The following is a 12,877-nucleotide window of genomic DNA, read 5'->3' as shown; positions in this document are numbered from 1 at the left end:
AGAAGAGCTAACACCCATCCTTCTCAAACTCTTCCAAAAAATTGCAGAGGAAGGAACACTCCCAAACTCATTCTATGAGGCCACCATCACCCTGATACCAAAACCAGACAAAGACACTACAAAAAAAGAAAATTACAGACCAATATCACTGATGAATATAGATGCAAAAATCCTCAACAAAATACTAGCAAACAGAATCCAACAACACATTAAAAGGATCATACACCACGATCAAGTGGGATTTATCCCAGGGATGCAAGGATTCTTCAATATACGCAAATCAATCAATGTGATACACCATATTAACAAATTGAAGAAGAAAAACCATATGATCATCTCAATAGATGCAGAAAAAGCTTTTGACAAAATTCAACACCCATTTATGATAAAAACTCTCCAGAAAGTGGGCATAGAGGGAACCTACCTCAACATAATAAAGGCCATATATGACAAACCCACAGCAAACATCATTCTCAATGGTGAAAAACTGAAAGCATTTCCTCTAAGATCAGGAACGAGACAAGGATGTCCACTCTCACCACTATTATTCAACATAGTTCTGGAAGTCCTAGCCACGGCAATCAGAGAAGAAAAAGAAATAAAAGGAATACAAATTGGAAAAGAGGAAGTAAAACTGTCACTGTTTGCGGATGACATGATACTATACATAGAGAATCCTAAAACTGCCACCAGAAAACTGCTAGAGCTAATTAATGAATATGGTAAAGTTGCAGGATACAAAATTAATGCACAGAAAACTCTTGCATTCCTATACACTAATGATGAAAAATCTGAAAGATAAATTATGGAAACACTCCCATTTACCATTGCAACAAAAAGAATAAAATATCTAGGAATAAACCTACCTAGGGAGACAAAAGACCTGTATGCAGAAAACTATAAGACACTGATGAAGGAAATTAAAGATGATACCAACAGATGGAGAGATATACCATGTTCTTGGATTGGAAGAATCAACATTGTGAAAATGAGTATACTACCCAAAGCAATCTACAGATTCAATGCAATCCCTATCAAATTACCAATGGCATTTTTTACGGAGCTAGAACAAATCATCTTAAAATTTGTATGGAGACACAAAAGACCCCGAATAGCCAAAGCAGTCTTGAGGCAAAAAAATGGAGCTGGAGGAATCAGACTCCCTGACTTCAGACTATACTACAAAGCTACAGTAATCAAGACAATATGGTACTGGCACAAAAACAGAAACATAGATCAATGGAACAAGATAGAAAGCCCAGAGATTAACCCACGCACCTATGGTCAACTAATCTATGACAAAGGAGGCAAAGATATACAATGGAGAAAAGACAGTCTCTTCAATAAGTGGTGCTGGGAAAACTGGACAGCTACATGTAAAAGAATGAAATTAGAATACTCCCTAACACCATACAGAAAAATAAACTCAAAATGGATTAGAGACCTAAATATAAGACTGGACACTATAAAACTCTTAGAGGAAAACATAGGAAGAACACTCTTTGACATAAATCACAGCAAGATCTTTTTTGATCCACCTCCTAGAGTAATGGAAATAAAAACAAAAATAAACAAGTGGGACCTAATGAAACTTCAAAGCTTTTGCACAGCAAAGGAAACCATAAACAAGACGAAAAGACAACCCTCAGAATGGGAGAAAATATTTGCAAATGAATCAACGGACAAAGGATTAATCTCCAAAATATATAAACAGCTCATTCAGCTCAATATCAAAGAAACAAACACCCCAATCCAAAAATGGGCAGAAGACCTAAATAGACATTTCTCCAAAGAAGACATACAGACGGCCACGAAGCACATGAAAAGCTGCTCAACATCACTAATTATTAGAGAAATGCAAATCAAAACTACAATGAGGTATCACCTCACTCCTGTTAGAATGGGGATCATCAGAAAATCTACAAACAACAAATGCTGGAGAGGGTGTGGAGAAAAGGGAACCCTCTTGCACTGTTGGTGGGAATGTAAATTGATACAGCCACTCTGGAGAACAATATGGAGGTTCCTTAAAAAACTAAAAATAGAATTACCATATGACCCAGCAATCCCACTACTGGGCATATACCCAGAGAAAACCGTAATTCAAAAAGACACATGCACCCGAATGTTCATTGCAGCACTATTTACAATAGCCAGGTCATGGAAGCAACCTAAATGCCCATCAACAGACGAATGGATAAAGAAGATGTGGTACATATATACAATGGAATATTACTCAGCCATAAAAAGGAACGAAATTGAGTCATTTGTTGAGACGTGGATGGATCTAGAGACTGTCATACAGAGTGAAGTAAGTCAGAAAGAGAAAAACAAATATCATATATTAATGCATGTATGTGGAACCTAGAAAAATGGTACAGATGAGCCAGTTTGCAGGGCAGAAGTTGAGACACAGATGTAGAGAATGGACATATGGACACCAAGGGGGGAAAACTGCGGTGAGGTGGGGATGGTGGTGTGCTGAATTGGGCGATTGGGATTGACATGTATACACTGATATGTATAAAATTGATGCCTAATAAGAACCTGCAGTATAAAAAAACAAACAAAACAACTAATACTAAACTTTCATTGGGTTATTTGTATGGAAATATGTTAATATAAATGTTTCAGACATTACATGAAATTCCTAAAAATCTTATATTTGTATTTGTATGGAAATATGTATGGAAATATGTTAATATAAAGGTTTCAGACATTACATGAAATTTCTAAAAATCTTACATTTGTATTTGTATGGAAATATGTATGGAAATATGTTAATATAAATGTTTCAGACATTACATGAAATTTCTAAAAATCTTATATGTTCTGGTATAATGTTATAAGTAATAATCCTAGTTATTACTTTAAAATGTATATCTCAGAAATAACTAATTTTCTTGTCAACTGCATTATTATGAACTTTCATCAAATCTTTTACCGTGGTCATTTTTAAGTCTTTTGTCATTTACAGACAGTTCTGGGTGTACTCTGATGATTTTGCAAATATGTTCCTATAAAAGGGTTTCATCTTCAAGAAATTCATGGAAAAGACTCTGACAAGTACAGGTTTCTGGTAACTGACTGTACTGCTGAACTGAATGAATAAGCATTTTCAGAACTCTGATGAAAAACTGATGAACTCATAAAAGTGCTAACAAAAGATCAAGATGAAAAAAAACAATTAATTACATGGGACTGAGTGAACTGATGAGGATGAGTATAATTTTTGTGACTTTCTGTCTGAATTAAAAAAAAAAAAAAATCCCACAAGGACTCAGAGGCAAAGAATATACAAATCAATTTTCACTGCAAAGTAAAGGAGCTGTTACAGTGGAGGATTACTGGACTGAATGTCAATATTATGACATAGTATGAGTGTGTTTCATGTTTGGTAATTGCAATCATTGTTGCTTTTGTTGTGGTCATCCATGTACAATGCTTGGTGTCAGTCTATTTATCTCTTGTAAAAATAAAATACAGTGTGTGTGTGTGTGAAAAAAAAAAAAAAAAAAAGAATGAAATTAGAACACTCCCTAACACCATACACAAAAATAAACTCAAAATGGATTAGAGACCTAAATGTAAGACTGGACACTATAAAACTCTTAGAGGAAAACATAGGAAGAACACTCTTTGACATAAATCACAGCAAGATGTCTTTTGATCCACCTCCTAGAGTAATGGAAATAAAAACAAAAAGAAACAAATGGGACCTAATGAAACTTCAAAGCTTTTGCACAGCAAAGGAAACCATAAACAAGACGAAAAGACAACCCTCAGAATGGGAGAAAATATTTGTAAACGAATCAACATACAAAGGATTAATCTCCAAAATATATATTATTTGGGTCAATATTAAAAAACCAAACAACCCAATCCAAAAATGGGCTGAAGGTGTAAATAGACATTTCTCCAAAGAAGTTATACAGATGGCCAAGAAGCACATGAAAAGCTTCTCAACATCACTAATTAGAGAAATGCAAATCAAAACTACAATGAGGTGTCACCTCACACCAGTTAGAATGGGCATCATCAGAAAATCTACAAACAACAAATGCTGGAGAGGGTGTGGAGAAAAGGGAACCCTCTTGTGCTGTTGGTGGGAATGTAAATTGATACAGCCACTATGGAGAACAGTATGGAGTTTCCTTAAAAAACTAAAAATAGAATTACCATATGATCCAGCAATCCCACTACTGGGCATATACCCAGAGATAACCATACTTGAAAAGGACACATGCACCCCAATGTTCATTGCAGCACTGTTTACAATAGCCAGGTCATGGAAGCAACCTAAATGCCCATTGACAGATGAATGGATAAAGACGATGTTGTACATATATACAATGGAATATTACTCAGCCATAAAAAGGAACGAAATTGGGTCATTTGTTGAGACGTGGATGGATCTAGAGACTGTCATACAGAGTGAAGTTAGTCAGAAAGAGAAAAACAAATATCGTATATTAACGCATATATGTGGAACCTCGAAAAATGGTACAGTTGAACCAGTTTGCAGGGCAGAAATTGAGACACAGATGTAGAGAACAAATGTATGGACACCAAGGGGGGTAAGCCGTGGGGTGGTGGTGGTGGTGGTGTGATGAATTGGGCAATTGGGATTGACATGTATATACTGATGTGTATAAAATTGATGACTAATAAGAACCTGCTGTATAAAAAAATAAATAAAATATAATTCAAAAATTTAAAAAAAAAAAAAAAAAAAAAGATGATCCCTGAGCAGAATTGTGAGTTGGAATTTTGACTTCTTTCCAGGCATTGGGACTTGGAGCATTGAACTGTTTTTAAGCTTTTAATTTTTTCTATGAAGTGAAGATGTTCATAATTAAATAGCTTTTATGTTTGCTAAATAGAACTCATTTAATACATGATAATCATTAATATAATCATAATTTTATTATTAGTCATCATTAATGTCCATAACAACTGTTTATCCATTTTTGCCATACATAGTCATTGACAATATGGGAATGATGCAGGCCAGTAGTACTCAGCGCTTACTCACACTGAGCTAACTGGGAGCATGGAGGAATCTTGCTTACAGAACTATTTGATCTCCAGTGAAAGAAGAGAAAAAAACATGATGCATCAGTTTCTTACTCTAAACTTGTTGTAGAAGTCATTTTTAGGACCATTCAGCAGGACCAAATGAATAAAGGGGCAGAGAGAAGATACAGATGAGATACTCTTGGGGCTTCTTTCACATGGAAGTACATGTCACGGGGAGAAGCACCTGGGTGAAGACATGACCTATTAAGTTACCTTTAAATTTCATATTGATAAACCTTGCAATACATTTATTTTTAATTGCTGGACTACACATACATATATCTTAATTATATTTTACTTATATATATACATAAAATTTAAATTAAAGAATAAAGGGGCTTTCCCTGGTGGCGCAGTGGTTAAGAATCTGCCTGCCAATGCAGAGGACACGGGTTCGAGCCCTGGCCTGGGAAGATCCCACATGCCACGGAGCAACTAAGCCCGTGAGCCACAATTACTGAGCCTGCGCGTCTGGAGCCTGTGCTCCGCAACAAGAGAGGCCGCGACAGTGAGAGGCCCGCGCACCGCGATGAAGAGTGGCATCGCCGCAAATGGAGAAAGCCCTCGCACAGAAACGAAGACCCAACACAGCCAAAAATAAATATAAATAAATAAATAAATTATTAAAAAAAAAAAAAAAGAATAAAAAGGTTATGGTCAAGATCAATGTAAACTTTTATGAGTCTGTTGTAGTCAACGAATAACTCAGTTAAATTAGTGCTTCATGGTGGGAATGTATGTAATCAGATTATCTTAAAAACTATTTATTAAATTTGTTCAGAGGATGGGGTACTGCTTTTGTATTTATTTATTGGGCTCTAAACTATACCCAAAGCACTGTGCACACACACACATACATGCACACACACACACACACCAAGAATCTCAAATTCAGTACTGAAATTTTCAAATAGCGTTACCCATGCCTTAGCCTGGGTTTCCGAGAATGCAGAGGGTGAAGTAAAGAAATACGCTGTTATTATATGAAAGAGTACAAACCTAGGGATAAGGAGTGAGAAGAAAGGTGAAAAGAAGAGTTAGAAAGATATTATTGAGAAGGCTGCTGCTAAGTGCTAGTGTGATTTGGTCATGTGGGACTGTATGTTAAATAACCAAGAAACTTCATTTTCACACAATCCATCCAGTGATATAAAAAAGGAAGGATGGGTCCTGAGTCCCATTGGACAAAAGTTCATCCTATGAAATGTTAAATCCCTTGTTCTTCTGGATGTTGTGTTCATGGATACCAAACTACATCCTTTTGTGCCTCAAACCTCATTACGGAAAATGCCCTCAGTAGGAGGCAAGAACACATGATATAAACATAATATGAAGTGCTGTCAAGTTGCACCTGCATGAAGTTGTGAAGGCCATACACAAATGGTCACCCAGTTGTGGCTGGAATAAAGACAACTGAAATAAGAGATCAGAGGTTACCTAAACTAGTGCATGAGAGGTATCTACTATAGTCCAGATCAGACTTGATATTTAATCTTTTGTTTATTCATTCAAAAATTGCATTGAATGTCACTAATTGAAAGGTGGCTTTTTAGCTTTATAAATCTTTTTAGGGAATATATTAATGAATCATTTATCTATCCATTAAAATATATGCATTGAAAAGGTCTTTTGTACCTTAGGTTCTGAAGTTGACAGATGTCATTTCCTTTAAGAAACTAGAGTATAATTGGTAAGAATACATGCTGTTTTCAAAACTAATACATTTTTAAATTTGGTATGCTACTTTTTTCATAGTAAGTGTTTTAAAATTTTTATTTTTCTTTTAGTCACCATTAATACTTTCTTCTTGAGTTCTTGTGCCTAGTTCTTAAATGTTGATTAACCTTTTTAAAAACTCTAAATCTGAATAGTATTTTTCCCCTCCTGGTTCAAAAAGTCAAATCTAACAGCTCAGAATATTAAACAACAGTAAAGTAATTAAATCAAAGACCACACAGCCAGGTACATGGAGTGGATTCAATTCTACCACAGAGTTCTATTGAAACCAGAGGTCAAAGCTCCCTTTAACAACAGGTCCCAGTGCAGCACTTAGGAAATTCTTATTTCTTTTCCAGTTTGACTAGTTCCTTAATTCTCCCTGACTTTCACAACATACTTGAGTTGAATGAAAATGTTTTTTGGTAGATACATTGTTTAAAACATTCAGCTCTTCCCTAGGGATTCTCTTCATAATTTCACAATATGCTTCAAAAGCAAGTTTCTAGGAGCAGAAACATTTTAACTTTTTCACAATTGTCAACAGCTTCATGAAACTAAAGCCACTGCTTGACAGACGACTCTTTGCTTGAATTGATGGTGACCTGATGGCAGTCAATATGAAAGCAGGATCCATAAATATGGGAGCTCATTGACAGTGTTTACATTCATCATGTGATGTCGGGCCAGCACATTTCTAGAACCGGCTGCCCCTCTTGTCCATATTTCTTTTTCTAAGAAACAAACAGTTAGATTTTGTTTCCTCCACCCACCTCTTCCCTCTCTTCTTAATCTTTTAAATTTTCCTCTCATGATTAGAAAAATATGTAAACAACTTTGAGCAGGACAAAAAAATGGAAGGTATATGGAAGGGAGAGGTAAAGAAGGAAAAGGAATAGTTAAGAAAGACCTGAAAGCCTAGCTGAGGAGTTGTCTCTTGGACATCCTGGTTGTGTCTAAGATTGCATAGTCACATTAAGTTTTGCGTTTCTTTGTACATTTGATCAGTTGAAGTCAAGTAAGAATATGCCTGTTCTCATTTAGATATGCATTGGTTTGCAAGAATTTTATTCTACCACTCATCCTGTTGGGTAGTATGCGTGTATAAAGCCTATTTCCCAGTTATGTTTCATGAGTGGAGTAACAATATGATCTTACCAGGTGTTGATAGCATTGATTACATTTTTGAAAGCTTTAGCATGGGTCAGGTAACTACTCATCCCTAAAGATAGCTTCTCTACCAGATTTTTAAGTATTCCACTTACTTAAATTTAAAAAAAAATGTATATTATTTGATCCCTCAGATGCTTTCTGCAATGTCAGATGTCTGGTAAACATATCTGTCAGTCTAGAATACACACTTGATCTTTTCCCCAGGTATATTAACATAATCTTCCTTTGATACCAGGAAGTGTGCATTAAGATTGAGAAAGAAGTTTTAAAACTATTTTATTTGAGAGCCTTTCCTGCAATTTTGCTCCCATGATCCTTCACAAAACAAACCCACCAGGGAGAAAAATATAAAAATATAAAATGTTGATACATTCATACAAATAAAACGTTAAAATTATGTTGAAGATAGCAATTTTTATTTTTATAAATTTAAAGTGAGAAAGTCATATTATATTAAGATATTTTAGTATATATATACCACCCACTGTGAAAATTTTGCTACTAAATTGTTTTTTATAGATAGATGCTTTTTTTTTTACATTTGGGGCAAAATTGGAATAAAATGTTTGAATAGATGGGTTATAAGTGTTCAGCACATATTGTAAACAGGCCTACTGTGTATTTTAGAGTGAATGGTAGGTAAAATAATAAATGCAGCTAACTATTGACTGCTACTAATGGCTCACCCCTGGAAGATAGTACATCTGACGAGGCATTACAAAGACATTCTTTGAATTAGTTCATTTCTAGGATTATGAAATACAAGAACACAAAATTCAAATAGTGAAAATGTCATAAACCAAAGTTTGATGCTGAAATGATGTGTTGTTATAATGCAGGCTATCAATTGTTTTTCTTCCCAACTGAGACACTTTTTATTGAATAGAAAAAAATCATGCAGAATAGATAAGTAAAATGTCATCTCAACAAATTAAGAATAAATATGTATATATTTCTTTGATTTCAGAAATATGGTGGGTAATGTTTATACATCTCTAAGACCTTAAAACAAACTGTAAGTTTTTAATCCAAGGAATACAATTTGTAAAAGCCTGGCTGAGTAATTTTAAAACAATGATAAATGCCCACTGTCTAAGCTATAGATTAAGTAAGCAAGTGACCTAAGGACTTTCAGTGAGCAACCTAAACCAAATACCTTTGACCTAAATATAGATATATCATCCTTTTTCATGCTATTTCAAAAGTGCAATTTATGACTAACCTACTATGTGTCATTTTGCATATGATTGGACAGGAATTTCTAAGTCATTTTCTCTGAATCCACAATTTTGTGGATTGTAAGGGTTCTATAATATTTATGCTTATGATAATATCAATGTAAGAATAATAAATGTTCCAGTAAAAATTCAGATGTGCCTTTAATAAATATATTAATAGAACTTAAAATAATATAAAAAAAGTAAATATAATAGAAAGACCTAAATATTCTATGGGGGGGGCCTTCAAGATGGCAGAGGAGTAAGAAGATGTGGAGATCACCTTCCTCCCCATAAATACATCAAAACTACATCTACATGTGGAACAACTCCTACAGAACATGTACTGAATGCTGGCAGAAGACCTTAGACTTCCCAAAAGGCAAGAAACTCCTCACGTACCTGGGTAGGGCAAAAGAAAAAAGAAAAAACAGAGACAAAAGAATAGGGACGGGACCTGCACCTCTGGGAGGGAGCTGTGAAAGAGGAAAGGTTTCCAAACACTAGGAAGCCCCTTCACTGGTGGAGACACGGGGTGGGTGGGGGGGAAGCTTCAGAGCCATTAAGGAGAGTGCAGCAGCAGGGGTGCAGAGGGCAAAGTGGAGAGATTCCCACACAGAGGATCACTGCCAACCAGTACTCACCAGCCTGAGAGGCTTGTCTGCTCACACGCCAGGGCAGGTGGGGGCTGAGAACTGAGGCTTGGGCTTTGGAGGCCAGATCCCAGGGAGAGGACTGGAGTTGGCTGTGTGAACCCAGCCTGAAGGGGGCTAGTGCACCACAGCTAGCTGTGAGGGAGTCCGGGAAAAAGTCTGGAACTGCCTAAGTGGCAAGAGACCATTGTTTTGGGGTGCGCGAGGAGAAGCGATTCAGAGCACTGCCTAAATGAGCTCCAGAGACGGACACGAGCCATGGCTATCAGCGCAGACACCAGAGAAGGGCATGAAATGCTAAGACTGCTGCTGCAGCCACCAAGAAGCCTGTGTGCAAGCACAGGTCACTATCCACACCTCCCTTCCAGGGAGCCTGTGCAGCGCGCCACTGCCAGGGTCATGATCCAGGGGCAACTTCCCCAGGGGAACACATGGCACACCTCAGGCTCTTGCAATGTCACACAGGTCTCTGCTGCCGCTACAGGCTCGCCGTGCATTCCGTACCCCTCCCTGCCCCCAGCCTGAGTGAGCCAGAGCCCCCTAATCAGCTGCTACTTTAACCCTATCCTGTCTGGGCAGAGAACAGATGCCCTCAGGCGACCTACACGCAGAGGCGGGGCCAAATCCAAAGCTGAACCCCAGGAGCTGTGCGAACAAAGAAGAGAAAGGGAAATCTCTCCCAGCAGCCTCAGGAGCAGTGGATTAAATCTCCACATCAACCTAATGTACCCTGCATCTGTGGAATACCTGAATAGACAATGAATCATCCCAAAATTGAGGCGGTGGACTTTGGGAGCAACTGTAGACTTGGGGTTTGCTTTCTGCATCTAATTTGTTTCTGGTTTTATGTTTATCTTAGTTTAGTATTTAGAGCTTATTATCATTGATAGATTTCTTTATTGATTTGGTGGCTCTCTTCCTTTTTATTTTATATATATGTGTGTATATATATACTTTTTCATTTTTCTCTTTTTGTGAGTATCTGTGTGTATGCTTCCTTGTGTGATTTTTTATGTATAGCTTTGCTTTTACCATTTGTCCTGGGGTTCTGTCTGTCCTTTTTTTTTAGTATAGTCTTTAGTGCTTCTTATCATTGGTGGATTTGTTTATTCGTTTGGTTGCTCTCCCCTTTCTTTCTTTTTTTTTCATTACTTTTTTTAATAATATTTTTTTATTTTTTATTTTAATAAATTTATTTCTTTATTTCTTTTTTTTTCTCCCTTTTCTTCTGAGCCATGTGGCTGACAGGGTCTTGGTGCTCTGGCTGGATGTCAGGCCTGTGCCTCTTAGGTGGGAGAGCTAAGTTCAGGGCATTGGTCCAACAGAGACCACCGAGCCCCATGTAATATCATATGGCAAAAGCTCTCCCAGAGATCTCCATCTCAAAACTCAGACCCAGCTCCACTCAACGACCAGCAAGCTACAGTGCTGGACACCCCATGCCAAACAACTAGCCACACAGGAACACAACCCCACCCATCAGCAGAGAGGCAGCCTAAAATCTTAATAAGTTCACAGACACCCCAAAACACACCACCGAACACAGTTCGGCCCACCAGAAAGACAAGAACCAACCTCATGCACCAGAATATAAGCACCAGTCCCCTCCACCAGGAAGCCTACATGGAACCAAATTTACCCACTTGGGGCAGAAACAAAAACAATGGGAAACAGGAACCTGCAGCCTGTGGAAAGGAGACCCCAAACACAGTAAGTTAAGCAAAATGAGAAAATGGAGAAATACACAGCAGATGAAGGAGCAAAGTAAAAACCCACCAAACGAAACAAATGAAGAGGAAATAGGCAGATTACCTGAAAAAGAATTCAGAGTAATGATAGTAAAGATGATCCAAAATCTTGGAAATAGAATGGAGAAAATACAGGAAACTTTTAACAAGGACCTAGAAGAACTAAAGAGCAAACAAACAATGATGAACAACACAATAAATGAAATAAAAAATCTCTAGAAGGAATCAATAGCAGAATAACTGAAGCTGAAGAATGCATAAGTGACCTGGAAGATAAAATAGTGGAAATAACTACCTCAGAGGAGAATAAAGAAAAAAGAATGAAAAAAAATTGAGGACAGTCTCAGAGACCTCTGGGACATCATTAAATGAACGAACATTCGAATTATAGGGGTCCCAGAAGTAGAAGAGAAAAAGAAAGGGACTGAAAAAATATTTGAGGAGATTATAGTTGAAAATTTCTCTAAAATGGGAAAGGAGATAGTCAATCAAGTGCCATACAGGATAAATCCAAGGAGAAACATGCCAAGATACATATTAATCAAACTATCAAAAATTAAATACAAAGAAAAAATATTAAAAGCAGCAAGGGAAAAACAACAAATAACCTACAAGGGAATCCCCTTAAGGTTAACAGCTGATCTTTCAGCAGAAACTCTGCAAGCCAGAAGGGAATGGCAAGACATATTTAAAGTGATGGAAGGGAAGCACCTACAACCAAGATTACGCTACACAGCAAGTGTCTCATTCAGATTTGACGGAGACATTAAAAACCTCTACAGGCAAGCAAAAGCTAAGAGAATTCAGCACCACCAAACCAGCTTTACAACAAATGCTAAAGGAACTTCGCTAGGCAGGAAACACAAGAGAAGGAAAAGACCTACAATAACAAACACAAAACAATTAAGAAAATGGTAATAGGAACATACATATCGATAACTATCTTAAATGTAAATGGATTAAATGCTCCAACCAAAAGACATAGATTGTCTGAATGGGTACAAAAACAAGACCCCTATATATGCTGTCTCCAGGAGACCCACTTCAGACCTAGGGACACGTACAGACTGAAAGTGAGGGGATGGAAAAAGATATTCCATGCAAATGGAAATCAAAAGAAAACTGGAGTAGCAATTCTCATATCAGAGAAAATAGACTTTAAAATAAAGACTATTGCAAGAGACAAAGAAGGACACTACATAATGATCAAGGGATCAATCCAAGAAGAAGATATAACAATTTTAAATGCATCCAACATAAGAGCACCTCAATATATAAGACAAACGCTAAC

The 12,877-nt window shown here is 36.9% G+C and overlaps 1 protein-coding gene across 1 annotated transcript in view; it reads left to right on the top strand.

The window, feature by feature from the left end:
- The first annotated feature begins 786 nt into the window (after nt 1–786).
- LOC309639137 (desmoglein-1-like) overlaps nt 787–12,877 on the top strand; it is an 888,370-nt gene continuing 876,279 nt past the window's right edge. The window contains exon 1 of the mRNA XM_082415992.1: nt 787–2,311. The gene's annotated coding sequence lies outside the window, so the exon portion shown is untranslated. The remainder of the gene's footprint in view (nt 2,312–12,877) is intronic.

Source organism: Balaenoptera physalus (assembly GCF_965194825.1).
Source record: "Balaenoptera physalus genome assembly, chromosome: 12".
Lineage (NCBI taxonomy): Eukaryota > Metazoa > Chordata > Mammalia > Artiodactyla > Balaenopteridae > Balaenoptera > Balaenoptera physalus.
The sequence above is the reverse complement of the archived record's forward strand: the minus strand, read 5'-3'. Positions and strand labels throughout refer to the sequence as shown.